The sequence below is a fragment of the Tamandua tetradactyla genome, chromosome 11, assembly GCF_023851605.1.
Source record: "Tamandua tetradactyla isolate mTamTet1 chromosome 11, mTamTet1.pri, whole genome shotgun sequence".
NCBI classification, from domain to species: domain Eukaryota; kingdom Metazoa; phylum Chordata; class Mammalia; order Pilosa; family Myrmecophagidae; genus Tamandua; species Tamandua tetradactyla.
The window spans coordinates 27,229,055-27,256,430 of NC_135337.1; the positions used below are offsets into that span (position 1 = coordinate 27,229,055).

Genomic DNA, 27,376 nt, shown 5'->3' on the forward strand with positions numbered 1-27,376 from the left:
TTATTTGCCTCAAGTCTTACTCATTCTAGTGTATTTACCTCATTGCTTTCCAAACTTAAGAAAAAATTAAGGTATGTAAATTGAAAATATTAAAGCAAGAACTACAACGACCTTTGAATGAACTTCTGGGGTTGGGTGGGTAGCAGCAGGAGTCTCTAATCACATCCCCCTCAGTCTTTCTCCATCCCAACAAAGGGAAATACTACTTCACCAGCCTTCCCTTTACAGGAGCCCTTGTCCACAAGGATTGTGGAATAAACTGTGACACTGATATTACCCAGATGGATTTATGCCAATGACCCTGGTGAAGCATCACATTGTGTCTCCTTTTAAAGGAGGGGTGCTGGTCACTATGAAAGTGCTCTGCTAGCATGGGTGTCTGTCCCTTTCCACAGTTTGATCAAACTAACAACAAAGTTCCCCATTCTGAAGAGTTAACAGCAACACTCTTAGAATTTGAGATATCCCTAACATAAGCATAAAATTAAAAGATGACTGCATTTTCCATTCCCTGTGCACTTTGCAAGATTGTTGTTTTCTCTTTTCCTCATTTTAGTCAACTGATATTGACTCAGGTCAGGCCTGTCTCTGAACGATTTCCATATTTTATTTCACATAGAATCTGTGGTAGGAGGTGGAGGGCAAAGGGAAGACATAAACCAATCCTTCCACAAGTGGCCAACTGTAGGAATTTTCACCTACAACTCCAGGAAGCAGTAGTCCTGGTATAATAACCAAGCCACAGAAAATAACGCAAACCAAACTGACAGTAGCTATAGAAAATAGAGAGATGTATAAAAAGTGTCCTTGTTTCTTCCCTGCAGGAACCCAGAGCACCTCACAAAGCCTTCCCCAGAGCAAATATCACTTTATGGTGGTCACCACTGGCAAAGCCACTAATGAGGCCTAATTGGAGCGACAGAGTCTGCCTGTGCACATTAGCATCTCTAAGTTATCCCAATTAAGGAACAAGATACAACGGGGTGGGCATTGTTTGGATACAGGTGTCCTGCTTGGGTGTGCTGGGAGGAACAAGGCCAAAGGCTGAGTGCCTTCAACTTCCCCATGTGTGACCTAATTGCTAATTGATGCACAACGTTGGGTGGCCTGCTGCTTTCTAATGATGTTTGAGACAGTTTGAGTTCCTAGAAAAACAAGCTTGTTTTGGAACAAAGCCAACAATTTATCTTCATTTATCGGTGTTTTACCCTTTTAGGAAAAAAAAAGCACATTGCAGAAAAGAAATAGGAAACATGATGAGACGCTAACCTCTAAATAAAAGCATTGTAGTTAATGAGTAGAAATTCTAGGCTACTTTGGTGTGTAAACAGTGTTAGAGAAGATATTCCTGGAGCATATCCTGGAGCATCAAGAGGTAAGGAGAAAAATAGCAAAGTGTGGAGCACATTATAGTTTAAAGATGAGTTCACAGCAAGAAACTTCAAAATTTATAGAATTTATCTCAGCACCTACTGCTATGAGATGGCATCATTGTCACATTCATCACAGTCCACTTCTGGTCTTCACATTTTCAGGAAATTGTTGGAATGAGTAGAAAAGTTTTAGATAAATTACAAAGATTGAGAAAGATGGGTTATTTTTTTAAAAGATGAAAATGGGAATGGCTGAAACTTCATTCATTTATTCATTCAACAAACATTGTCTAACTGCCTTCTCTGCTCCAGGCACTCAGTAGGTGCTGGGGCTTAAAGGGTGAACCAAACATATTATATCTAACTTCCCAGGAGTTAGACTTTAGCCAAAAAAGAAAGTCATTAAATGCAATGGAAATAATATTAACTGAATTTTATTGAGTTCTTACCACTTGCTAGACAAGAAGAGGATGCTAACTTCATCCAAAGTCATTGAGTTTCCTGGACTTGTGGAGTTTACCTTGAGCCATTCAGGCTCATTTCTTTGACCCTTAAAATACAGGTAATCTTTAATTTCTCTTAGTCTTATAAAATAGTATTTGGTCTGCACTTAAGATTAAGAAGTAACATAAATCCTATTTAACAAATGTAGCACAGGTTTTTTTTGTGATCCATTTGATTTCTACATAATGACTGATTTAGAGAGGGGAAAGATGCAGATTGTGGAAAAGATAAAGTGATTGTAGAAAGACAAATGAAAGGGAGAGAGGACCTCAAGAAAAGAAATACACCCACAGAAAAGGAATGCTCATCAGGAGACTTTCAAAGAAGAAAGCAATTGGCATATACAGTAGGAAAGCAGAAGAAATAAGAAGGGGAAGAGACATGGAGAAAAGAAAAGGGATAGTGAAAAATGTGTAGTAGATCCTGGGGCAGTTTCTAGTTTTACATGAAAATATCTGATCAGATTTTCCCTGTCCTTTGCATTGTATTTTCTGCAAATAGTTAACTCCTCCTTATTGATTCCTTTCTAAATACTAAAGACCTGGTTAATCCCTATGTATAGGTTTTCAGTTGGGATAGCCAAATGATGGACTTCCTATAACATCAGAATTACTATAGACCAGTCGCTTAGAATTATTTCTAACAGCAAGCTGTTTTTCCTCCCCTCAATATAATTTAGAATTATATAACAGCCTGGGAATTATGACAGATGATTTGGGCTACAAAACTAATATGTTCATTGCTAATTCACTTATTCAACAAATATTTAGTGAGAGCATACTAGTTAGAAAACGGTTCAAACCACCATGGAGGATGATCATTGAGCATCCTTAAATATTTGTAATGTAATTACCCAGAATATTGTACCAAAAATATACTCTATTTTTGCCGTGCTGCTCTTCTCCTTACCTCTCTATTTGTTACCTGTAGCCTGTAAAATTCATCCTCTGTCCTTGGCCTGTCTAACTTCCCACCATCTTTTCATCACCATTCATGATCCCTGTTCTCCGAGGAATATTTTCCGATAGCACCCCTCCAGACACCTTTTTTTTTTTTGACTCTCAAAACTCCTATGATCTGAAACTCTCAGACCCTGGAAATGCTTATAAGTGAGGTCACTTTACCACTATCTCTGCTGATCTTTAATGCTTTCAACTCTCACAAAATTACTATAGACCAGTCACTTATAAAAAGAGGAGTAGGGAAATGCTTCCTTCCTATGTTTTATCTTCAGAGAAGAGTCCCACAGCAGGATGTATCTGGAGTCCCAAATATTACAGAGTATAGTGCAATTTTCCTTCTATTCCTATTCTCAGTTATTTTCCAACTTGAAGAGTATATCACACCCCAGGAATTAATTTAGAAGCATTTGCTTTACACCTACTTCAAGTAGCATTGCTCTTTGCTCACAATCAGGGCTTGTATCTGTTCTGGCTTTTCCAACCAGACTCCTTTTTTCCTGGTGAATTTTATTTATGGGGTTCTGTTAACGAATTTTTAAAAAATTTGTTAAAAGTTTTTATTTTTACTTAATAAATTTTAAAATAAAAAAATACAACAGTTCAACTTAAACTTTACTTGTTTAGTCTCCTCAAGTACACAATCTTTTTTTGTTGGTAATTATGGTAAAGTGTGACATATTTATAGAAAAGTGCACAGATCGTGGTAAATTTTAACAAAGTTTGCATATCCAAATGGCAAGCACACAGATTCAGAAACCACATTATCATGGTCTGTGAAGCTTCCATGTGAGCCCTTCCAGTCTTTTTTTTTTTTTCCCAAGAATTACCATTATCTGATTGCTAATAACATAGATTAGATTTGCCTTTCTTTTGAACCTTATATAAATAGAATATTAGAGTTGATATGTCTATGTGTATCCTTTTTTGGTCAACATTATGTTCATGAGATATGCGTGATACTGCATGTGGCTATGGTTCATTTATTCTTATTGGAATATATATTCTATTTTATAAATATGTCACAACTAATTTATCCATTCTACCTTTGACAAACTTTGGATTGTTTTCACTTTCTGGCTATTATGAACAGAGCAGCTATGAAAATTGTTGGGTCATTAGGTCCATATGTTCCATTTTTAGAGCTACTGTTGAACAATTTTTCAAAGTGTTTCACAAAGAAACTTTTATACTAGCATTGTTTGAGAGTTTTAGCCGATCCAAATTCTTGGCGATACTTGGTATTGTCAGTCTTTTTAATTTTAGCCATTCCGACATTGTACTGTTGTCTTAATTGTGATTTTAATTTGCATTTCCTTTATGACTCATAATGTCGAACACTTTTTTATGTGCTTATTGCCATTTTATTTTGGGAAGTGACTGTTGAAGATTTTACCCATTTCTTCAATTGGTTTTCTACCTTTATTTTATTGATAAGAGATCTTTAGAGATTCTGAATAAGAGTTTCTTGGTAGATATATGTATTGTGTTCTCTTCTTTAGTGGTGTTTTTTGGTCATTTGAAGTTCTCATGCTTTATATTCTTGTATAAGAAAATTTTGCTTACCCCAATTCATGAAGATATTCTATGTGTTCTAAAATTTTATACATGTATGTATTTTGTATTTAGATTTATAATCATTCGGGATTTGATTTTGTAGATGGTGTGAGGAGTTGGTCAAAATATTTTTTTTTTCCAATTGGATAGCCAGTTGAACAAGATCATACTTTAAAAAGAGCTATTCCTATTCTTACTACACTGAAGCACCATTTTTGTTTAGCTTTTGCTATAAATTGATGTAGATCTTGTTCTGGATTCTCTATTTCATTCTTTTTTGGGCTTGTTTTCCCTATCTTCATGCCAAAACTTCATGGATTTTATATCTGATAGTGTAAATTCTACAGTTTCACTATTCTTCAAGATCATCTTGGCTATTCTTAGACCATTGAATGTACATATAAAGTTTTAAATCTTATCAGTTTCTACAAAACCATCTCCTGGTATTTTAAGTGAGATTGCAGAGAATTGACAGATCACATAGAGAATTTCTGTCTTTAAAACAATGAGCTACCCAATTCATGAATATGATTTATCTTTCATTTATTTAGGTCTCCTTTAAATGTTCTTAGTAACATGTGTGCTTGTTTGAAAGGATTTATGCACCCCAGAAAAGCCATGTTTTAATTCTGATCAATCTTGTGGGAGCAACCGTTTCTCCTAATCCCTCTTCAGTGCTATAGGGTGGAAACTTGATTTGGTTATCTTCATGGAGCTATAGCTCAATCAACTGTGGTTATTAAAATCGATTAGATGGAGATGTGTCTCCACCCACTCTACGAGAGTCTTGATTAATTTACGGGAATCCTATAAAAGAAGAAGTATTTTGGAGAAAGCTTCGAACACTGCAGAACCAATCAGAGAGTGTACCAGCCAGTGACCTTTGGAGATGAAGAAGGCAAACGCCTCCCAGGGAGCTTCATGAAGCAAGAAACCAGAAGAAAAAGCTAGCAGATTTCACCATGTGTTCCTCTCAATTGAGAGAGAAACGCTGACCGTCATCAGCTTTCGTGGACCTAGGTAACTTTTCCTGGATGCCTTAGATTGGGCATTTCTATAGACTTGTTTTAATTGGGACATTTTCTTGGCCTTAGAACTGTAAACTAGCAACTTATTAAATTCCCTTTTTTAAAAGCCATTCCATTTCTGGTATATTGCATTCAGGCAGCTAGCAAACTAAAACAGTTTTCTGTGTTATAGTTTTCTGTGTAGAGGTCTGACACATAGGTTATTAGATTGATTCATACATATTTGACTTTTTTATGTTTTTGAAAATTATATTATTTTGCAATTTTTATTTCCTTATGGTCCGTTGCCAGTGTATAGAAATGCAACTTTCGTATATTAGCTTTGTATTCAGTTAGCTTGTTAAATTCACTTCTATGGTTGGTAGATTCTATCGGCTCTTCTTCATATACCACCATTCCTCTGTTAGCAATGAAATTGCATTTATTATTTTCCCAATTTAATGCCCTTTGTTTCATTCTCTTGCTTTGTTTAACTGGTTAGGACTCCAGCATGATATTGAATAGAAATGGTGATATTTAGCATCCTTGTCTCATGACTGGTTTCACAGGAAAATTTTTAATAATTCATTATTAGATATACTATTTTTTGTAAGTTCTTTTTGGTAGGTGTTTTGAAGATACTCTTTATTTGCATAAGGAAGATCATTTCTATTACTAATTTGAAAGATTTTTTTATAAGTAGACGTTAAATTTTATTAAATATTTTTTCTTTATCCTTTAAGATGTTGATGATTGTTTTGTCTTTTTTCCTTTAAATGAAGTGAATTATATTTATGGATTTTTAAAGCATTAAACCCATCCTTGCACCCCTGAATGTGATGTATGAGCCTTTTATTTTATTGCTAGGTCCAATTTGCTAAAATTTTGTTTAAGATTTTTTGAATGTATGCTTCAAGAGAGATTGATCTGTGATTTTCTTTCCCATACTGCCTTAAATTCTGGTCTCATAAAAACTGAGGACTATTTTCTCTTTTCTATGTCTTGGAGTTTTCATATAAGATTGTGGTGTTTGCTATTCTTTTTAGAAATATTTCTTCTGTTGCCTCCATCCTGCATCATATACACATAAAGTCAACCTGGTATGACTATGAACTTTAGTGTTGACACAGTTTAAGTGTTATTTCCACCTCCTCACTATACCATAAGGTTCTCCTTCTACCTTAGTGTAAATTAGTGAATAGAAATAAATCTTGGCCATGAGAAGCCCAAGCTTGCACACTAGACATGTTCAAATCCCTGTACTGCTCTTTGTAGTTCTTGTATGCTTTTACTGTATTTTAAATCAGTCACAAAATTCAGTACATTTTCTGTCTTATATTGATCTGTACTTTTTAATGTAAGCCAATCTTATTCATGAATAGATTGAAAGTTTCTTGAAAGCAGAGACGATATCGTATCTTTTGTTTAAATTAGAACATACATACAGTTGAAGACACCTCTTTGTCTACCCAATGATTGTTACAATCATGAATTTGGTACTTATCTTTCACATTAATATTTTCATGTTAGTTATATCTGAAATTATATTATTTCAAGCTATATATAAATGATATGAGACTCACAAATCATTCTATTTAGATTATTTTATTTTTTCTCCAAACTTTTAAATAAAACATAACCACTTATCTGATTACATCAGACCACCTCTGCTGCGACCACCTTGGTCAAAATCACAATCGTTTTTCACCTGGATTATTGTAAGTCTCTTAACTGGACACCTTTCTTCTGTTTTTGTTCCTTACCTCTAAAGCTCTGTTATTTTTTTATTTTTCAACTGCTCAGCTTTACAGTGAAGTTAGATAATTCTCCAACATTCCAGTGACTCCCATCTTACTCATAATCTGGAAGCTCAGACCTGTATAATCACTCGCTCTGCACAAACCATATGGCAACCTTCATGCCCTTCAAACCCTCCCTGTTTGGCCTTTCCACTTGCTGTCCCTTTTGCCTGTAACTTATTTTCCCCAGATAACCACATGACCCTCCAGGTCACCTATTCCAGGTCTGTCCTCTGCTATCAACTCCTCAGTAAGGTCTTCTTTGACGAGGCTAGTTAAGGTAGACTCCTCCTGGAGCCTCACTCCGTCTTGCCCATAGCAGCACTCCCTAACCCCTTTTTCCACCCTTACCATCTTCTGATAAGTAGTTCTAAATTCAGTGTGTTTATTGAACTTTCATTTGTTGATTGGTTGATTTTTTTCCTTCTGCCAGGAAAATGGGAGCCTCATGACAACAGAAAGTTTTATTTACTGCTAAATCCCAAGCATGTAGAATAATGCCTGCAATATAATAGTTGCTCGATAAACACTAGTTAACAGAATATTCAAAGTATATACTCTGAAGCTTGCTTTGTTTCTTCAACCTCACATTTGTGAAGTATCTGGAGATACATGTAGCATAAGTCATTCATTTTAACCACTGATGTATATTATTACATTGTATGAACATGCCAGAATACATTAATATGGTTTCTTTTTGATAGATATTTAGTTTTCAATAGATTGATAGATTCAAGTTTTCAAAAACTGTGTATTACTTTGTATATTTTACTTAGATATCCATTTCTTAATGTTAAATTCAAGAATTGCAAAAAATACACATTTCAACATATTATATATTGTATTTCTGCTTTAAATACATTTTGGTCAAAACCTTGGAACAGATTTAGTTAATCTGATTTATGGAAAATGTTTATCATTTAACTTAAATGGCAAACCAGTCCTCGTTGTCAAAACAAACAGCTAAATCAGACTTATTTTCTGCCAGAAATATATGACTTCATTTTTCAATTCAAATAAATGTGCTTTCATACTCATCTCCATGACAACCATCGCACTTTTGAATTCTATTTCTAAGATAAATAGAAAGAAAGAAGGATAGATAAAAGGATAAGGGCACAAGGGCTATGCCTTGTTTTTGTCATTTGGATGACAAACCAAGTTTAAGAACCAAGTTCTTTGCTGAGTTTAGTGCTTACATCCTTGGACTCTCTCCCTCTGGAGCTTTGCAGTCTTAAAATGTCTCCTTGGGACACCAGAGATTTTTTTTTTTACACCCCAGGGCAATTTACTATAGTAAGATTAAAAAAAAAAAAAAAGGGAGAGATTTTTTGAAAGGGATGATTGTGAAGGGGGAGGTAAGAAGAAAGAAGAGGCAGACGTCTGTTCCAAGGACTCTAAATTTTAAAAAGAGCACCTTGGATGTGGCGGATCTAAAGGATGGCTCCTTTAAAGCTGTCCCTGCCTGCTTAGCTGCTTGAAACTCATTGTATACTCCCAGCTGTATGAATAAACAAGCAGGAAGAAAACTGCTCTTCTGTATATACTCTGAGGTGAAATTCCAAGATTGAAATTAATATTTTAAAATAGCTTTCCAGTACATTTGTATGAATTTCACTCCACAATTAGAGCATGAAAATGGCAATTGTTCCATCTCTTCTCCTATAGTGTCAGATTTAAGCATTTTAAATCATGCGGTGTATATGTGATTGTATCACATTGTAGTTTAAATAAGCATTTCCCTCATGAATAATGAAGTTGAATCTCTTGTAATATGTTTATGGCGTGGTTTACATTCTTTGCCAGTTTTATCTTTTGAATTGTATGCTTTTTTGCTTATTGAGTTGTTGTAGTACTTTACATATCTAGATACTAATCTGTAGCTGTTATACATGTAGCAAAACATTTCTCCCAGACTATGGCTATCTTCTTTTTTAAAGTAAACTTTTAAATTTAGAACAGTGTTAAATTTACAAAAAAATTGGAAAGATAGTACGGAGAATTCCCACATTCCCCACATCCAGTTTCCTCTGTTGTTAACATATTACATTAATATGGACATTTATCACAATGATTGAACCAATATCATCCATTAGTACTAACTATAGTTCATACTTTGTTCAGATTTTCTTATCTAATGCCTTTTTCTGTTCCAGGATCCCATTCGGGATATGATGTTATATTTAGTCATCACGTTTCTTTTTGTTGTTGTTGCTGAACTTCATAGTTTTGAGGAATACTGATTGTCATGGTCAGGTTCATGCGTCAACTTTACCAGGTAGTGGTATCCATTTGTCTGGTTGGATGAGTGCTGGCCTGTCTTTTGCTATGAGGACATTTCATAGAATTAAATTACGATCACATTGACTACATCCAGAGCTGATTCTATTTGTAATCAGCCAAAGGGAGTGTCTTCTTTAATGAGTGATGCTTAATCTAATCACTGGAAGCCTTTTAAGGAAGATTCAGAAGAGACAGGCTCTCTTCTTGCTTCAGCTGGTGAACCTCTCCTGTGGAGTTCATCCAGACCATTCATCAGAGTCATCAGCTTCACAGCCTGCCCTACAGATTTTGGACTCTATGTTCCCATGGTTACATGAGGCACTTTTAAAAATCTTATATTTATGAATATTTCCTGTTGATTCTGTTTCTCTAGAGAACCCTAACTAATACACTGATCAAGTATTTGGTGAAATTTTATATAAGTTCTTTTGGTTAATTTAATTTATCTAAAATTTCCCAGGTATGCAATTTTATCATTTATAAATAATGATAATTTGGTCTTTTCCATTCTAATGCATATATAGTATTTATTTTTCTTATTTTGTTGCACAGATTAAAATTTCCATTACAATGGTTAACAATGGGGTTTCATACCCAAAATACTTGGGAAATTTGGAGATATCTTTCTGTTACTAATTTCTAAATTAATTCCATTGTGATCAGAGATCATACTCTGTATTACTTACTGGTTTGAACTTTGAGACTTGTTTTGTGGCCCAGCCTAAGCTCTATCTTGGAGAATCTTCTGTGTACACTTGGAAAAGAATCTGTACTTTGCAGCTGTTGGTGTTGTATTCTATGAATGCCATTTAGGTAAGTTTGGCTGATAATGTTTTCTAAATCATTAATAATCCAAATATTTTATTTCAATTTGCTTTATTGATTTTTGGGAAAAAATGTTAATATGTCCAAAATACTTGTTGATTTATTCATTCCTCCCTTCAGTTTTGTCAGGCTTTTCTTCAGGTTCTTGAAGCTCTGTTTTCAGATGCATTCATTTTTAGGACAGTCATGTTTGTCTTCTTTGTCATTGTGAATTTTCTTTATATCCCTGATAATATTTCTCATTTTGAAATCTATATTTTCTGATATTAATATAGCCACTCTAGTTTTCTCATAATGAGTATATTCATAGTATATATTTTTACATCTCTGTCTCTATATATCTACATTTAAAGTGAGTTTCCTATAGGGAGCATGTAGTTAGGTCTTTCTTCCTTTTTATCCAGTCTGACAATCTCTTCATTTTAACTGAAGTGTCTTGTACTTTGTTTTAGTTTGCTAAAGCTACTGGAATGCAATATGCCAGAAATGGATGGGCTTTTAAAAGGGGAATTTATCAAGTTATAAGTTTACAGACCTAAGGCCTTAAAAATGTCCAAACTAAGGCATCCAGATAAAGATACCTTGACTCCAAAGAAATGTCAATGTCTGTCACAATGGAAGGCATGAGGCTGGCATCTGCTGCACCTTGTTCCCAGTTCTGTTGCTTCTAGCTTCTGGTATGAGTGGCTTCCTCTCTAAGTGTCTGTGGGCCTTCGCTTAGCTGCTCTGGGGCAAACTCTGGGTTCCATCTCTTAGCTTAGCATCTCCCAGGGCTGGAGATTTTTCTCTTCAGGCTCTGGCTGTTCCTGTGAGTCCTTGCTTAGCACCTGGTCTTTTTCTGTCTCATCTCCAAACATCTATGTTTATGTCAGCTCTCTCTAAAATGTTTCCCCTTTTAAAGGACTACAGTAAATGAATCATGACCCACCTTGAATGGGTGGGGCCACATGTAATCATATTCAAAAGGTTACACCCACATTTTGGTGTGCCATATCTCCAGGAAACAACCTAATCAAGAGGTCCCACCTTACAATATTGAATCAGGATTAAAAGAATATGGATATTCTGGGGTATATCACAGCTTCAAACCAGCACACCTTTTTACATTTATTGAAACTGTACTTGCTGTGACTGAGTTTAATCTTCAACCTTGCTCTCTGTTTTCTATTTGTTCTAGCTGTGTCTATTTTTTGTTTTCCCTCTTTCTCTGCCATATTTTGGCTTGAGTATTTTTATGAATCCTTTTATTTCAGCTACAGGCTTATTAGCTATAGCTCTTTGTTTAGTATTTTTTAGTGGTTTGTCTAGGATTTAAAAGGTACATGTTAATTATTATAATCTACCTTCAGATAATATTATACCTCATTTTTGGAATGTAGGGAACTGACAATTTACTAGTATTTCCTTCTTACATTCTCTTGTTATTGCTGTTATACATTTTACTTTTGCATATTATGGATCCCATAAAATCATTGCTATCAATTTTTTTTTTGCTTTAAATAATCAATGGTTTTTGAAGAATATTTTAAAATGAAGAAATTAATTTCTGGCACTCTCATTCCACTCTCATTCCACTGTGGAGCTACAAGTTTCCATCTGGTATTTTTTCTTTCTTTGTGAAGAACTGCCTGTAACATTTATTGAGATGCAGATGTGCTAGCAATAAAGTCTCTCAGTATATGTTTATCAAAATCATTTTTTTTATTTTCATTTTTGAAATATTTTTTCAATTGATAAGGAATTTTAGTTGTTAGATTTTTTTCATCATCACTTTAAAGATATCATTCCATTTTCGTCTGAATCAAGATCCTGCAAGAAATCTGTTGTCATCCTTACCTTTTTCATTCTGTACATAATGTGCTATTTTCATTAGCCATCTTTAAGATTTTCTTATCAATGTTTTTCAAGAATTTGATTATCAGTGCCTAAGTGTGTTTTGTTTGTGTTCATCCTGCTTGGAGTTCATTATGCCTTTTGGAATTTATCTTATCACTAAATTTGATAAATTTTCAGTGATTCTTTCTTCAAGTATTCTTTTTTCTTTTCTCCATTTCTTTTGGATATATATAAATGTACATATGTATGTATATTTATCATTTATATATATATATAAACACTGTTATTATCTCATAGATTACTGAGGTTCTGTATTTTCTTCATTTTTCATGTGTGAGCTTAGTTTGGATAGTTCTATTGCTATTGTGAAATTCACTTATCTTTTTCTTCTGAAGTATCTAATTCTGCTGTTAAAATCTTTAGTGATTTTTTTGTTTGTTACTCTATATTCCATCTTTAAAAATTCCACTTTGGTTGTGTATAAAATCTAGTATTCTTTACCACACTATGTCCATGTTTTCACTTAAGTGTTTGAGCATTCTGAGCATATAAACCTGTTTTGATATCCTTATCAACTAATTCAATTATCTCTATCAAATTTCTGATATTGTTTCTATTGATTGATTACTTTCCTGGTTATGGGCAAATTTTCTCAGAATTTCTCGTTTCCAGTAATGTTTGACTGCATGTCACACATTGTGAATTTTATGTTTTAGTGCTAGGTATTGTTGTACTTCTTTCATAAACTGTTGAGTTACTCAGGATGAGTTTGATTCTTTGAATCTTTTTTTTTTTTTCAAAGTAAGTCTAGGGTAAGCTTTATTTTAGGCCAAGTTTAGTCTCACTAATAAGTTGTGACCCTTTTGGGTTCTCTGTTGAATGCCCTATATGTCCAATGAGGTCTCTCCACTCTGGCTGATGGAAACCTGAATGATTTCTTGTCTTGTGGGAGCCCTGAGAATTATTTGTTTTGTAACTCCCCAGTAACTGCTGTTACTCTAAAAATTGCTTTATGACTTATTTCATGGGGTTTCTATCTAGGCATGTACAAATTAATCTTCATTCAAAAACTGAAGGGAACTCTAAGCAGTTCTTTGATGCTCTTTCTGTGTATAATCCTACTGTTTTGCACACTACTTTGCAAATTCTATCCTCCTCAGCTCTCCCGAAAGCTGACCCGTCTTCTCATTTGGTAAGAACTCCAGTGTCTGTTTGGGTTCTCTGTCATACCACCTTCCCTACACCCCTCCTCCCATACCATGGTCTGGAAACTACTTCCAGGCAGAAACCTGGGGAATGATCATAGGCTCATTTTTTCCCCCTTATTCTCAGGGATCATAGTACTATGATTTCTGGTTTTCAGTTTCTATAACCTGTTTCATATGTTTTGTTCAATTTTCTAGTTGTCTATGGTGAGAATGCAAGTTTGGGTCTGCTTTCTCATGACCAGATGTCAAGGACCATCTGTTATGGAGTTAAATTAATTTTTGTTGTTTTTATTGATGTAGCTCTCCTAGAGATTTTAGGTATAGTATCTTTCCTTCAATCACAGTTTGGATTTGGTAATTCTGGACAAGAGAGATTAGTTTAGCCAGAATGTATTTTCTTCAGATTTTTCTTTTCTGCTGTGGATATGTGATTAAGTCTAGTAAGCCTTTTCTTTAAGGAAGCTAAGTAGTGATTATTTGGGGGATTTGTTAGATAACCAAACTTCTCATTTAATTGAATATCTATAAACAGTCATATAAGTATTTTTTGTTCTGTTTCTTAAATTTCAGAATCAGAAACTGACAAATTATCTGTGAGTTACTATTTTGCAACTGATCTTCAAGGCATTCTGTTAGAATTCTGAAAACAAAACAATTATAACTCCATAGCTCATACTGATATTTGGGCACAGAATGTTGCCTCAGGGTCTAAAGAGATGTTGTCTGTGCCATTCATAAAAACTTAAAAGCTTTGTCTTTCAGAATGTTGTTTAAAAAATCCTGGAGTTTCATTCTTTCCCTAGGAAAAATTCTAGTTTTGTGTAGCTATTTCCAAACAGCAAACCAAAGGACTAAAATCTAGTGTAAATAAATGTCATTTTGAGTCATAATCTCATGATTGTATAATCTAAATGAACACTATCTTTCATAGACAGAATCTATTTTTAAATTATAGCTATAAAACAGATGAGAATTATAAACATAGATCACTGGGCTATTTTCTTATTGCCATTTAGAAATTACTATTTTTAAAACTCACTTTGCGTTAGTGAAATAACTTTAGAAAGTGTACATAGTTTTACTTTCAAAGGTCATGAGCAAGTGAAAATACACACATTTTATTGCAAGGAAAAGCTTCAGTTATTCTTAGTTATAATCTCCCCCACATTATACCCCTTTTCCAGTGCTAAAAAGTAAAGTATAACTCCGTAATAAATGTCAAGTAGCTACTCATTTCTTACCATTGAACCAAATTGGAAAAATTTAAATTGTGACAACTGTGTTCAAAGATGAAGGGCTGAAAATTTATGTTGGAGGATGAAAGCAAATATAGTTGGATGCTTCTTTGACTTAATTCCAGAGCCCACTCTTGGTAGAGGATCATATCATTTGACTATTCAGGCTCTCAGATCCCTTTGGTCACAATAAGTCATCATCCCTTAAGATGTACTGTTACATCTCAGAAACAAAACAATAATAATGATAATAGTAGTAGTAAATCAAAGCAAACACAAATAAAACCTGGTTCAAAGCAACAAAAATAAGCAGGCAAACATAACAAAAGAACTAACACAGAAAATGCAGCCAGAAATCTGAAGTAATTTTCCACATAAATTATAAATTTCCTTTGACTCCCATAGTCATTTTTTTTTCTTTTTGAGTTTCCTAGTGCTGTTGACTATATAGTGAGTTTCTGGCTTGGTCTATTACTTGGGAAGATGGTGGGGAGTGAGAGGAGCGCTTGGAAGAAGTATAGGTTTGTATATGTGAATGTATGAAAGTGCATTGTGATGAAGGGTCCCCAACTTAGAATAGCATAAGGAATTATGGATTACTTCAAAGGGCATTCAAAATCTATGTATTTGAAATCTGTGATAAGGAAGTCTGTACTTACTTAAGGGACAAAGTTTTCAGGTAAAGTTTCTACTATTTAGATTTTCACAGAGAGGTATTTTGAAATTGGATGGCAGAAAATGTGCAAACTAGAGATATGTTCATTCTCTTGCTCATCTACCTTTAGAGACTAAAGGTAGTATGAGCTGCTTTCATATTTGGCTGAAATGCCTGGAGAAAGCAAATATTTTTAAGAGAGCGGCTTATCTGCTGTTTTTTCAACCATCCTGACACTCCTTTGATAGTTTTGCTTTTAATTTCTTCCAACAGGATACTCCATTCTGATCCCCTTACCTGTGCCTACTAATCCTGCCAGTCCCAGAACACTAGACATCTCAAAATACCAGGCCCTTTCACTATATAACTAAAATAATTGTCACTGTGAATATGTTATACTCTTAGGACCAGAAACGTCAGTCATCTGCATTCTGGTATATCTGAGAGTTCTAAAAGTGTACCACAGACAGAGTCAGCCCAAAGCCAAGGACAACTATTTTTAAACCTATGCATTATTTTTATCTGCTAAGAAAGGTAATATATAAGCATTGTAGAAAAAGAAGAGAATAAGGAAAATCAGGGTTACCTCTTCTTGTCCCCTCTAACCTAACTTTGCCCAATTAAGGAATGCTAGTAGAAAGACTATCCAATTATCCATTCTCTAGAAGTCTCTTAGTTTTTAGTGACTCTGCAATGTGCTATTTCTGAGCAGATGTGAGAAACTTCAGAATTTCAGACTGGTCAAACCTGAACCTCATCAGCACCCCCCAAAAGAATCAGAACTTCCCCCTAGCAACACAGTTCCTGGAGCTTTAAATGCATGCTTGAGGGGGTGGGGAATTTATCCAGACTAGATGAGGGTAGACAAATCATAGAATACAATTAAAAAAAAAATTATAATTAAAATTCTCCAAGCCATAATGGAGTCTTTGTTTTGTTATTACCACGAATGGAATTTGTAGTCAGTTTTAGTGAACACTTATCAATTCATTTTAAAGAACAAACAATAGCCCTATTTTTCTCTGATAGAAAATTACCCTAAAGGATCGTGGGCAGCTTTCCTTTTATTTACATTACCATCAATGAACTTTTCCTGTAGCAGAAGGTTTAAATTGTAGAGAGAAAACTTCGTGACTGAGGAGTGAGATATTAAATTGGCCTTCTTAAGATAGTGGTAGATGTCTCTAGCAAAATGTTATTTTTTGCAAAACTATTGAGACTTCTTTTGTTAGCAAATTTTTTGGAAATATGGGAACTGACACAGGATTGCCAACTCTTTGTTTTTTCCAAGTATGTGAAATAAAAACAAAATTTACTTATTCAAAAAAATACTTATCAAAAGCCTATTCTGAGCCAGGCACTGTGCTAAAATCTGGGGCTGCAATGATGGATCTCTTTCCTTGTGACATTTATAGTTTGGTTGGCGAGATGCATCAATCAAACATGCAGAAACATAAAGTTTCAGCTGTGATTAGTACTATAAAGCCAATGTATATAGAAAAAAGACTCTAATTTTGATACTTTAAATATTATGAAGGAAGTATCCATCATCATCATCATCCTTGTGGCGAATAGTTATGAGTACTTACAAAGGACCAAGCACTGCCCTGAGCATGTGGCATGTGTAACATCATTTGATTCCCAAAGCAACTCTGTGAGATGGTTTATTTTATTATCCCTATTATGAGGATGTGAAAATTGAGACACAGAGAGATTGCTTAACTTGTCCTTAGATTTATAGCTTGCCAGTGTTAGAGCCTGGATTTAAACTCTGCCAGTCTGGCTCTGGAGTTCATGTTCTTAACTTGAGATTGAAGGGCAGTTTTCATAATTTTCATAAAAGTATATTTATGAAAATCTTACTACACACTGTTGCTAATTTTCTCTTTTAGCGGCAGAATGCTAAAAACATGCAGCTAATCGTCCATCAGCCCTGGAAATCCACCCTTTGAAGATTGCTTTGCAAATGAGGACACTGGATGGGATGGTTTAGTGTGATTTCCTGCCCAAGACAGGGGAAAGGACTAGACGGCATTCAAAAGACAATTCCAGGGCCTCATGCCTTAGTTTTAAATGGATTTTCAATAATACTATATGGAACCTTAACCTGATTCTTAAAGGTGTTGCATTTTGTGTTCCATTAATTTATTATAAGCAAACAAGAAAGAAAATGCCTGAAGCAAAAGAAACAAACAGGTCTCCCATGGTGCATCTATTCCAAATGCAATTTGGAATTTCCTTTGTTTGAAAAAGTATTCATTTGGGTATTTATTTATTGTTAAAAGGCATCTAAGCCTGCATTTTAATACAAAATGATTTATATACTTGTAGGTTTTACCCACTTTGAATACGGTTACTAAGATGAGAGGATGCTAAAAATACAAAAAAGCTGTAACACTTTCCAATAAACATCTAATTTGACTTTAATAGAAATTATTGATGTGGAGGAAATGAAAATTGATCACCAGATTCCTGAGGATTAAGGACAAACTGAGAAAGAGACATTTCATTTTATGGATCTGGGATGGAAATGTCCCTGACAAATCACCTTCCTTTGGCAGACCATTTCTAGGACCCAACTGTCTTGCCAATAGCTGGAAGGAAGATAGCAATTCTTTATAAAAGCAATTGGGAAAGCCTAGGCTACCTCACTACAGTGGAAACTTTTAAACTGGCATCAACAAGTCCTCTCCAAGCCTTGTTTCTGAGATACCTTACATAAATGACTGCTTTTCCCAGTTAAGACTGACTGCCCATTGCGGCAATGGCGTGGCCAAAGATATGGCCTAAGAACACAGGGTCAGGCCTAAGAAGGGCTGACAATGGTGAGCATTCTCTTTGCTTTTGCCCCATGCAGGGCAAGTGCAAGCTCGTCAGGCAAAGCCTGGGAAGGCAGGCTGGCAGGTCAGATGTATCATGTTGTCATGGTTCCTTTCTGTATTTGTATTTGTTGTGGATTATAAACCATGATGATGCAATAAAGGGCTGGGGCCATGAATTCCAATTGGCTGTGTAGTGCTATTTCATGGAGGGGCAAGTCCAACAGTCATGAATTCAGACGACATAACGATTTTGGTTTCACTGCATTACTCTGATCCCTGGGAACCCGAGGAAGAGAAGTGAGTAGGCACCTATCATAAATCCAGACATACATACAACATGAAAATAGCTGGTGAGGCTTTAAATCAATGCAGAATGCTTAGGCCAATAAATATACTGATCACACTATTTGGTGAGAAATGTTAATTAACCAGGGAAAGTTGATAAAATACATATTTTAAAAAGAGGAAGCTGCTCAAATATCTTTGTGCTTATTTGTATCTGCGTGAATATGAAATGCCATTGGTTCTTCATCTTTAATACCTAAGGGATTTATAAGCATATTGCTTCAATAAAACTTGGTTCATCTGTACACTACATAACTCAGATATGCATATTTAATTACTCTAAAAGTAATTTACTTGTACAGATGGTGGTATTAGAGGGTCTTATTCAATTTAAATTGCTTTCATTGGAAGCAAAAAAGTGTTCCTTGGCTATGATTTCCAAGTAAAATTTAACTTTTATAACATATGGAATATACCTGCCTATAGTAATTATAGAGGAATAATCCCACGCATGCAAAATAAACATTATTGTAACATTTTGAAACAACTCACAGGGAGTAGTATTATAAGGAGATAATTCAAGAGTCTTTCAGTTGCAAAGCTCAGAGTATTACAAACTCTAAACTTGCAGCTAAAGTATATAAATGAGCTTTGAAAAAAGCAGGGGGGGATCTAATTTGCAGCTGAATGCAGGGAGCAGTCCCTTCCCGCAGCCCCTGCTACCTACTTCCTACATTCAGTAAAATTGATCAAACCCCACCTCCGTGCAAGTAACTACAGAAATTAGGAGCTAATATGTGAGCCATATCCCTAAGCTGATCTCAGAAAATCACACCAACTGGGGTGTTTCCTTAGCAGAGATTTGAGTCCTCTGCGTCCCCCTCTCTAGAAAAGGCAAGACCGCCTTCCCCCCACCCTTACCCCATGCAGCTTGGTGACTTCTGAAATGCGACCTTCATCCTGTTGAAACAAATGTCCAAATAAAAAAATCATCACTTTCAGTGGTAAGCCAGTCATAAAGAAACACAAATGGCTTACATTGTATTGATTATCACACAGTAGCTGCGCATTAAAAATTGGAAAAATTATAAAGGCTTTTGCAAAAGATATTGTTTCCTATGATGAGATTGTAAAAAAAAAGTGCCCATGTGTTTGTTCGTTCTTCACTGCAAGTATTTCTTTATTAAAGCACTGTATCTCGGAGGCAGCACATGTGCCATCCACTCCTGCCGTTGCTATGGTAAGGAGTCATGTTTTATTGAAGAGTAAATGGCCACCACCCACGTGAATGGCTCCCAGGTGGCCTTAACATAAGCTCCCTCCCCCGCTCCTTTTTTTTTTTTTTTGAGCCATTCTGATTTTTTTTTTCTAATAGGCACAAATTTTCCTCTTATTTAGAGTAAGACAAAATCCTTTTGCTGCCTTCTCTCAAATCTGTCTTTTGAAAGCTCTCTATTCATTCTGGACCACGAAGAACAAAAACGAGCCAGATTTAATAGAGAAAACACCCCAAGTGTTTTTCTTTCTTGTTGTAAACTGAAAGGCGATTTCTAATACCTTACATGTGTCATTATAGTTTATGATGCTATTTTATAGGCCTGACTTTATTTAAGAATCCTTGCTTTTATTAATAAAGCCACATCAACCCTAAGAATCTTTGCAACTACACGCACATATGTACACAAAATAAGCATATGCTTTAATACTTTGAGAATTATTTTCTAGGATTCATTTTAAATACTTAACCTAGAATGCAGACAGAAAGATGTCTTGGTACTCACAGATTCCATTATAAGAGATCTCTATTATGTGAAATCATAGCACATAATTTTTAAACCAGCTGCACTGTTGATCTGCGTTTGGGGCATATGTATAGGCAGAGAAGTATTTGACACATGGTGATAACCTGACTGTTTGCCAAGCTAGAGACCTTGAAGTAAAGTGAGGTTTGCATGAGGCCCATTCTCTCTTCAAGTCATAACTATGTGGTGTGAGCATTATAAAAAAATACTCTACCAAAAGTGCTTTAACAAAAATGTTTGGCTTAAAATCTCTGATAAGAGGGAAACAAATCCCTTGAAATAAAAAAAAAAAACTGGCAACTAATCAACAGCATCCAGCTTCCTAAAAAAACGCAGCCACAATTTCTGACCTCTGCCATTTTTCTATTTTTGTTTTATCTGCCTCAAATTTTGCCAGAAAATGACTATGCTGGATTCCTGACTGGAGCCACATACCTGTGACTCAGTGCAGAAGTCGTCCTATCATTTGGGGTTAGCTGGATTGTTATTTTCTCACCAAGACTGAAAACGACTCCCATTTCATGAAGAAGAAAAACACAGGGCAAGGTGAGAAGAAAAGATAAGGGAGAGCAGTGGGATGAGAAGAGCGTTTCTTAATTATGCTGTAGACTCTCTCTAACAGATCCTTTTCCTATCCTGCACTGTGCAAAATAACTGGCACACAATGACTGTTACCGATGGCTCAGCAGTGGCACGTGGATAATGCACCTGTGCCTGTAAGACAGACAGGCGTTGTCTGCTTTTATTTTTTAAGAAGAAAAGATAAAGAGGAGGAAATAAGTTTGATCAAAAAGGTTCAAGATAGTTCTTTATTTTATTCTCATTCCTGTTTATTAGCTATTCTCAATTGTAAGGGGATTTCCCCCATATAATTCTTTTTATTGATTTTTATATTAAAGCAATTGGAAGCAATGTAGTATCATTTTCTGGTATAATAGGGTCATAGAAGCATGACAGCAGACACCTCGCTGGGGAAAAGACTTGTAAACTGTATACAAATTAGCCTCTTCTAATGCAGTTGATAAAAGAAAATAAACACTTGCAGATGGAATAGGATTAAATAATACATTAGAGCTCAGTATTATTTTCTGAGTAAACTCAGAATTTACTGTAGTTTTTTTTCTTTTTTATTGTAAATGACCATCACTAAAATGATCCTAAATACCCCATTAAGAAAAACTTAGTTGCCAGTAGGTGAAGACTAATCAGCCAATAGAAAACCTAATTGAGGAACGTGCATCCTCAACCCCAGGAAATTGTTAGCATGCACAGCCAAATACCAGTGTGTTAGAATATTTGTTAATCCTTAAAAGTAAAAAATACGTGTACACCTCATTTGTTCATTTATTCATTCAAATTTGATCCATTGCTTCATATGTGTAAGTGGTAAACGCTATGGAGGATAAAAAATAGGGTCACTGAAGTTATTGTAGCATGGGCAATAGGATTCTTTGTTTGCCATGTAGCATAGACTGCTTTTTTTAAGACTGAGAGAAGTCTCAGGGATCCTGAACCCTTGAAAGAGAACTCAAAACGGTACTGAGAGTCCATCCATGAAAATGCGTCTGAATAGAAAACATGAATAATACTATCATTACTTCCCATATTTACCTTTTATTAGCTTCCTCCCACTGTGACCTCATGTTTCTCCACACACTTTGACTCCCACACATGCCCTCTATTGATTTAATGTTTCTTGTTCCATTAGGCACATCTTCAACTCTGCTTTCCACCAAAGGAGCATGAATGTAGTTTTGCATTTTGATAATAATTCTTCAGTATCCAATTCCTGACCCTCCCCTAATTTTCAGCTTCATTACCCTCACATTTTGCTGACAGGTGGGAGAGGTTTGCCCTGAAATGCCATCGAGATAAAATAAATGAAAACAAATGTGATTCAAGACGCAACAAGATAAGTGCCATTAGAAATATATAAACAGAATGCTGTGGGGTTTAAGAGGTGGAAAATGCCACTCTCAGGGATCTCAGGGAAGACGATTCAAGGCATACAGAATTTAAATCCGTGATTCCCAAAACGTGTTAGCAAAAAGCTGCTAAATATCTAGGTGAAACTCTTTCATGAACACAACGGACAGATTTTTTTAAGAGCTTAAGAATGGTTTATATACATAATACTAAGCTCAAGAAAGCACATGTAGAGAATTCTCATGTTCTCTTCAGAGGAATTTACAAATGCATAAGCCAATTATTTCAGCTTGAGTGGATTCTTATATGCAAGTTGAAAATTTTAATCAAATTGAAATTAACCCTACTCAAACTGAATCTGAAGGAGTTATGGAGTGTTTTTCTGTTCACAACAATTAGAGTAAAGCACAGTTCAAATAAATATATGTGTTCTCACGCATTTAGATATAATCCTAAATTTTACCAGTTTCATATTTCCAGGGACCAGGGGAGTGGGTATCTTCATTTTTAAATCACTGCAGGTGATTCTGAACCTGGAAGTTCAGGGGTTCCTGCTGAGAAACAATGCTCGATAGCCCCCATCTCTCTGCTTCTGGGACTGAGATGGGCCTGCTAGAGGCATCAGATGAGTGGACCAATCTGAGATATAACAGGCTTGTGTAGATCTGTCTGAGGAAATATCCCTCCAAAAGGAGAGAATTTATATTGGAAAACAAAAGAATCGAGTTAGGGGTTAGAGCCCAGAGTCATAAATGGTCATGAGAACTGGATACGAGATAGAGGAGAAAATGGAGAGCCAGTCCAGGATGGTTGGGGAGGGGAAAGTAAGCGGATTAGAACTGCAGAGAAGGTGAATGGAACAGTGCTGAAGAAAGTGGCTGAATTCTTCCTTTCACACAGCTCCTAGCACATCTGACGGTTCTAAGAAGGAAGAGGAGCTAGAACCAGAGAGACTAGTCCCTATGTATGTATATATAAGAGGTGGAGATGCTAGGGAAGTACTTTGGTAGAATTTAGTTAGCAGAGGTCTGAGTAAAGTGTGGGGGTAGATGAAGAATGAATTAACAAGAGCACATAGTACCCCAGGAAAACTTGATTGAATGATTGAATGCATTCATTCATTTGCTCAATCATCCAACATGTTTAGCACATATTGTAGGCACTCTGCCAGACTCTGGGGATCTAGTAGAGCAAAAGATTGGCAAATGAATACATTGTTAACTGTCATAATGTAAGTATGATGATAATAAAGCAGATTTGGTAAAATAAGATGCAGTTCCATTTTGGGAACACATTAACGAGTCAAAGCAAAGTATTGTCAAACAGTCAACAAGTAGTACAAATTCAAATTTAATTGTCAAATGAGTCAATTATCAATTAACTGTGAAATTGGAAGAAATGGGTAGCATAGGTTATTGATATCCATCAGCAGTTCGCAAATAGCCTTTTTTCCTCTCTCAACAAAATCTTCCCAGGAACTGAACAAATGGTGAAATTACCGCATTGCAAGTTTGTCATCTATATAATTACTATACAGCATTAGCAGAAAATCTAAAATTGTGGTAAACCATCTAAAGAACAAACTAAGACATCTAAAAGAAATTAAGAAAATATTTCTAGAATTTTTTTAGAAAATAAAAAAAAAATAGGGTCAGAATTTTATGATGGGGTAAAAAGACAGGAAACAAGAAGATAAAGACCTGATTATCTTGTGGGTGGTTCTCCCAGTTTATGCCTAAATGGTATCCTCTGCTAATAGAAAGATGCTTAAGGGCATGACTCATGACCTGTCTGTGTTAGACATGCCAGGAGTCTATTGGTTACAGGACTGAGGAGACTGGTAGGAACCAGCACATCCTCAGGGAAGAAGGAGTCTGGAAGCCTAGATTTCCCCAATTACTGATATATCAGTTGTCAGAGGGATTCTGACTACAGCAGGGTCTTTGTCATTTATTTAGTTTCATATCTGTGGCCTAGGGAGAAGGAAGATAGTGAATAAAACTTGAAAGATCTATGTTCACTAGAAACTCTGTCATAAATTAAGGAACAAGCAGCATTGCTTGGGAGCCTGTTTCAACAAGGCATTACATTAAAAATGAAGAAGAAGGAGGAGGAGGAGGTAGAGGAGAAAGAAGAAAAGAAAGAAAGAGGAATTCTTCATTTTGCCATGGAATACATTGGAGCTTTAGCTCTATAAACACTCCAGTGTGTAAGCAGCACCAGTAAAAGAGGGAGCAATGTACCAGAGGATGAAGCAAGGAAGCCTGGCAGCATGCCAGCTATGTTGATGAGCTTGGATAGTTGCTGGGAAATCATGACATGCCCCAGAAGTCATCTCCTAACCCTAGCCTATGTCCCTCTTTTTCCCCCTTTTGCTTGCTTACATGCAGGTGTTTATTTTGTTTCCACCCTTGCTTGTTTGCATGTGGGTGTCTAGTTTGTTTCCGCTTGTGCTTGTTTGCATGCAGGTGTTTGGTATGTTTCTATTTCACAACAGATCACAGGTAGGCATGGGAGACATTAAATCTTAACCATTTCCAAATGATTGCCAGGGCACAACTGTTGCTCTTGGGTAGGGTTCCTTACCCTGGAGTGTATAAAAGCCCATCAGTTGGGTGGTGCAGGTATCCCTCATTTCCCACACAAAGCCAAGCATGTGGAGGTGGCCAGCAGTTGACCCCCCTCCACCCAGGGACCGGCCACATGGTCCTTCATCAATGACACAAAGCAGGGTGTGAAGAGTTGCCATCCACAGACCCTGACATGAGAAGTTGGCCTCTTGGTGGAGCAGCCATGGGGAGATCTTTCCCTATGCTCTTTTGGACCCTTTTGGCTTAATAAGTAATAAAGTGGCTATTTTCTGGGAATCTCTGTTGTTCCTGGGCCTTTGTTCCCACAGAGCACAGTCTAATGACTCTCTCTGCAGTAGCAGAGGGGGTACAATCCAAATGCCAAGTGGCATTCAAAGGAAATGACTGCATTGCCTGTCAGAGGCCAAGTTGTGGTTGTCGGATCATATTTCTAAGCACAAGTGAGATGCCCTTGGGAACTTCCAGAAATTCTTAAGTGATAGGGAAGAGGTCTACAATGCTTGAGGGCTCTATAATAGCTGGTAGGGACGAGAGCAAACAAGCCAAATATTAGTTATTAATGACCAAATGACGTATTTTTAAATCATGCTACATAATCATTTGTTAATAAATGAAATATGAACATTATGGTTTCATTAAATAGTGTAGAGAAACTATTCCAGAAATGTTTTGAAATTAGTTGAGCAGAGAGCTATGGAAGTGCATAAATATTTTGAACCTTAGCATTGAAAACTTTCAGTGGATTCTACAAATTTATTTATTATAAAGAAAGGGTAAGAGCCAGAGAATGAAAAACAATGCTAGATTGTAGATGCTACAATGGTAGATGCTAGAATAAGTGAAAAAAAAAAAAAAGACAACAAACAAACAAAAAATACTGGAAACAAACAAATAAGCAGACAAAATTTCTGTAATAGGCATTGCCAAAGAGGACTGTAGCTTATAGAGGTCAAAAGTAGACCTAAATCCAGGGCATTTTTAATGACCAAAAATTTTGTAAATAAGAAAATTAGAATTTTCTTGTAAAAAACATGGAAAATTGAAAGTTATTTATGCAGCAATTAATAATAAATATGTTAGAGTCATTATATCCCGGTATGCTATTTCATTTAAATTTTACCAAAAATCCATTATTATCCTCTCTCTCCATCATTTTTTCTCTTTCCCTCTTCTTCCCTCTTTTTCTCTTCCTCTCTTCTCTTGCTCTTTTCCCCCCTCTCTCTTTCCACTTTCCCTCCATCCTCCCTTCCTTCCTCCTTTCCTCCCCCTTCCTTTTTTCTTTCAGAAATACATAATAAAGGCTTGAATCCCCTTGCTTACACAAAGGTCCTTGAAGTGACAGCTTCACTCCAAATTTAAGGATGCCACTACATAGCTAGTATGTAGTACCAGCTATTGACAGGACAGCTTTAGGGTTTAAAGGGAAAGATGCAATCCCGGGATGGTCATGATGGAAAAAAAATTGTCCAAGCAAAGCTAACTTATTTTAATGATATTTAATCCCAATGACATTATAATAGTGGTTTTATGGAACTGAACTCAAATATTTATTTCTAAGATGATTAATGTTCTACAAAAAGGAAAACAAACAAAAGCAAATTACTATCTGACTTTTATTTTTTTATTGATTGCAGGGAGCTATATAATTTACATCCTTTACACATATGTTGTGCTTCTCATTTTTTTTCCAAGCTCTCTAAATAGTCCTGGCAGTACTGAAGCATTGAAACTCATATCTTTGTGCTTTCAATTAAATTTAGGCTTCTTCATGCTTTTTCCAACAATTTAACAAATGAAGAGATTCTAGAATTATTAAAGAAACAGGAAAAAAGGAAGTAAAGAATTGTAAAATGAGACTAAAAGTGTTACTAAATTGAATTTATTTTGCCACCAAATTCTGATAACCATCTATTGTGTCTTTTTTATTCATAGGACCTATCACCATCTAACCTGTTAAATATTTGACTTGTTTATTTTTGGAGTCTTTTTTATAGTGCTTTCCCTCTATTAGGAAGCAAGCTCCATGAGGGCAGGTAAATGTGTTCATGCATAAGTGTACTAGTATATGTTTGTGTGTGTGTGTGTGTGCAACTGCTACATCCCTAACACCTAGAATTGCATCTAACATATAACAGATGATCAATAAATATTTGTTGAATGAGTCAAGCTCACTTCTTTGGATTGTATGATTATGCTGATGTATTAAAACAGCATCTAAGCAATTATTAATATAAATAAGGTTAATAGGAGAAAATTTGTAGATAATAGCAAAAAATGCTTTTAAGCACTTGAGAGAAATTTTCTGAGAATTAAAGCTATTTAGAATTCATTTAATTCATTATTGTGTGTGTGTATGTTTTTAAATATGTATGTTATGTTTTGTGCTAGAACACTGGGAAGATAATATACCAGCAGGGCTATTACAGTTATTTTCTTTAAGAAGTACTCTAGAGCTCACATTTCTCTTATCAGTCCAGACTCCCTTTTTCAGGATCGAGAGTATCATTAAAGTCAAAAGTGTCAGTAGTTAGGTTACTAAGCAATATTAGTTCATCAAATGTTTCTGAGTGTCTACTAGGTAAAAGGTCTTTAGTTGCATATTAGGAAGACTAAAAAATGATAAAGATGTATTCCCTATCTTTAAGGATCTTATACTATTTAGTAGGCAAGTGGCTAGATCGCTATCATCAAATACGTGTGATAATACAT

The 27,376-nt window shown here is 35.5% G+C and overlaps 1 long non-coding RNA gene across 3 annotated transcripts in view; it reads left to right on the forward strand.

Moving 5' to 3' along the window:
* Positions 1-18,241: 18,241 nt before the first annotated feature.
* LOC143649437 (uncharacterized) overlaps positions 18,242-27,376 on the forward strand; it is a 59,598-nt gene continuing 50,463 nt past the window's right edge. For 2 of the 3 annotated variants that reach the window (XR_013158996.1, XR_013158997.1), the window contains exons 1-2: positions 18,242-18,360; positions 20,548-20,696. This is a non-coding gene — a long non-coding RNA (uncharacterized LOC143649437). Of the gene's footprint in view, positions 18,361-20,547; positions 20,697-21,858; positions 22,061-27,376 lie in introns of those variants that run through there. The other variant, XR_013158995.1, reaches the window with a different exon arrangement.